This window comes from Lactuca virosa, chromosome 7 (genome assembly GCF_052849685.1).
Source record: "Lactuca virosa cultivar CGN04683 chromosome 7, Lactuca_virosa_CGN04683_v6, whole genome shotgun sequence".
Taxonomy (NCBI): Eukaryota; Viridiplantae; Streptophyta; class Magnoliopsida; order Asterales; family Asteraceae; genus Lactuca; species Lactuca virosa.
This window is the reverse complement of record NC_136432.1, coordinates 194,823,892-194,827,718: the sequence shown is the minus strand read 5'-3', so window position 1 is coordinate 194,827,718 and position 3,827 is coordinate 194,823,892.

Here is a 3,827-nt window from a genome sequence, read left to right as displayed (position 1 = left end):
GATCTGGAATTTGTATGTGTTCAGATTTCTAAGCGTTTAGTTACGATATTAGAACTGTCATATAATTTTTCGAAGTAATAAGGAGGAATACGCGTCTAAATCTTCCTCTATCTATATTCTCGTATCGATACACCGAACGCCTGCATTGGTGTATAGAATGTCATGATAAGGACTCATAGCAGACTGAGCAAATGGAGGAAATGAGAAGGCTTAAGATATTGAATGATACCTATCGGAAGATATTTTAAGAGTGATATCTTGCCTTTAGAATGCATCTAATAAATAATACGTCTAGTACCGGAGAAGTGCACTTTCGATTAGCAGAAAAAAAGATTTTTGGTATAATCCATGAAGTTATCCCATCATATGGAATTTCCACCACCAACCGAGTTGAAACAGAATTGATGATTGAAGATACGCATGGAGGAAGTCCTAGTAGAGTCTAGGGGAAATTTTATGATTGTTTGGACACATTTTTATGTGTTAAAAAATTGTTTTTGTGATAGTAACTTGGAAAGCTGCGAGACAATACTTGGGACGAGTCTGAGTAGGTGTGAATGGTAGTAGAGGCCTATACTACCGGAAGTACCGGACTCACGCTTAGATCAGGGAAAGTCACAAGGTTACCAAGGCACTAGTAACTGATTCTGTTTTGTTCATGTCTGTCGTTACCATCGTTTTGGTAATGACTAAAAAGATGATTGTTATTCCGACCCTAGTGGTCATATCAATTGAGTCCGACTACGATGAGTATGTTACGTGGTTCAGAGAACCAAGTTCGATCTGGCATCTGACTTAAGCCGAAAGATTGAAATAAAAGATAATCAAAGCGATCAGTAGAGGTATCGCGATAAATGCTTGTAGCTAGAAATGCTACCTTTTAAGACATGATTATATCATATTAGAACATGAAGGAAGGTATAGTCTGTTCTGGAATTTGACTCTAAGAGACCTGAGTCTAAGCGTTGCAACATACGATGAGAGGTCATTAGAATGTGACCCATCGGTCTATTGTGGAAATCAAAATAAATTATCTTAAGTTTGTTAAAAAAAAGAAGGAGTCTCTTATAAAATCGGGATTGTTACATGAAGGTCATGATCGAAAGTATAACATGAGATAGAGAGCGGGTGCAAGATCAAGCATCGCCCGCAGTCGAGAAGTCCAAGAATTAGATACTCATTTGAAGGAACATAGAAGTTACGATTATTACCTAGGATAAAGAGATAACGTACGGAGTCATTATACAGCCCTGTTTCGTTGATGATTCTGGGACGTAATCATCCTAAGGGGGAGATAATTGTAACACCCTCAGATCCGGGCTAGTCCATAAAAAGAACGCCCAAATCTGACTTCGTATGAGGAAGTTATGAATTTTCAAAGATTTGGCTAAGCAGTGCACAGTCCGAGACTCAAATTTTAGATCGAGCGGTTTTTGGCCTACGCGACCTAAATGAGAATTGAAGATCTCATTAATATGAACTCAACGGTAAAAAGACAGACGAAAACGGAGTCCGTATGTAGAAGTTATGAATTTTACGCGGACATTTAACTGTATAATCTCCTCGTACAGTTAAATTTAAGATCGGTCGAGAAATAGCCGACGGAGTCAAAATGAAAGTTGTAGATATTATTTTTATGTACGTGTGGATATAAAGAACGTCGAAAACGAAGCTCGTATGCGGAAGTTATGAATTTTTGAAAATCGGCTGATTTCCACCTTGTGTGCGATGCCACGTGTCAGCACCTGGCTCGGACTTGGAGCCCAAGCTCACTTACGACGTGAACATCAAGAAATTCACGACGTGAATCTTCCTCCAGCCCCCTATAAATAAGAGGTGAAGCCCTCTTCATTCCTGTAACAACTCATTATTTCAGGTCAATATAATGACTAAAAGTCGAGTCTTGTAACCTCTTTGTAAAGTAATAAGAATATCATCGAAAATGAAATGTTCAAAAAGCTCTGTTTGGGTACACTATGTGGTAGATATCGTGATAAGGTTTCCAAAAATATAAAGAACACTAAAATCCGAGTTATAACGAAGGAGTTATGACCAATCAAAGATTCGTAACACTACCGGTAAAGCGCTGTTAAGCATAAAACGAGAAATTTCAATAAAATACTTTTTAGCCTTAGGTAGAGATGGGCACAAAAACCGGATTGGGCTCTAGGATCCGATCCGATCCGAAAACCGGATTTGGTCAAAACCGGTTTTGACCAAACCGGATCGGATTAAACCGGCCACCGGATCGAAACCGGATTGAGTATTCGGACAGCATTTCGGATTGACCCTCGGATTGAGAACCGGATTCGGTTCAAACCGGATCCGAAACCGGTTTTTTTTTGACCGTTGAAATTTCGGAAATTTGAACTTTTTTTTTTTTTTTTTTTTATAGCCGTTGGAAAGGGGAAAAAACGGCTAGTTTGACTTTTCTTGACTTTTTTGCCCTTCCAAACACATATAAATACAACCTATTTGCTCCATTTACATTTTACACACATTTCTACTACTTTCTACTTCTACTTTATACTTTTATTTTCATAATCTTCCAAGAAATGAGCTCCCGAAATTCTACCGCGGCTCAAGAGTTGGATGCAACGGTGGTTAAAATCTTACCAACCACTCGGAGTAAAGATGTTTGGGAACATTACGATTTGTGTTTGTTGTCGAACGGGAAAGAAAAATCAAGGTGCAAGCAATGCGGGATGTTTTTGGGAAAAGATGGCAATAGTACTTGAGGAGTCATACAACAAAAACATGTCCGGTTGTAAAAGGTCAAGGCGATCCGGATCAACCAAATATTACTCCCGACGGTTCGATCTTTATTTACAACAATGATGACATTCGTGAAAGCTTTTGCAAGTTCGTCATTCAAGAGGGCTTGCCTTTCAGCCACTTCGACAACCCACGATTAACAAGGATTTTGCGGGAAAAAATGCAACTACAATACCGACAAGTAAGTCGCACTTCTCTTAGACGTGATGCTTTAAAGTATTGGGATATAGCTAAAAAAGATATGCAATTGGGATTTTTAAATATAAAAACCGGTGTTTCTTTAACGTGTGATGTTTGGTCCTCCACCGGTACTTGTCTCAAAAGCTATCTTGCCGTCATGACACATTGGATAGATCCCACTACTTGGGTAATGAACAAACGAGTTATTGCTTTTGAACTTTTTGCGCATCCTCACACGGGGGCACGATTATTTGCAATTTTAGTAAGCGTTATAGAGACTTATAATTTACGCGACAAAATCTTCTCTATTTCGTTTGACAATGCAAGTAATAATACCGTCGCGACAAAAAGATTAATTGCAAAATATAAACCTATTTTGGATGGCTCGTTTTTTCATACTAGATGTGTTTGTCACATTATTAATCTTGCGGTACAAGATGGTTTAAAAATGATAGATTCGACGATTGAAAAATTCAAAACTGTGTTAACTAGAGTTTTTGGAAAAAATAAAGCTACAATGGAAAAATATCGAAAGTTTGCCATTTCCATAAACGTAACTCCATATAGTCCTCATTGGGATGTTGACACTAGATGGAGTTCAACATGTATGATGTTTGAAAGTTTGACACGTCAAAGAATCGCTTTACAATTATTTTACGACACAATTTCAAAAGGAAAAAATCCGGTTTCGGATTATGATTGGGATTTGATGGAAGAGTTTGTGGAAATGTTAAAAGTTTTTAAACAATCAACCACTTTTTTATCGGGCGTGTATTACCCTACAAGTCCGTTGTTACTAAATGAATTATGGTTGATGTCTGCACAATTGGAGCGTTTTGAACAAAGAAGTGAAATATTTGTTTTGGTTACGA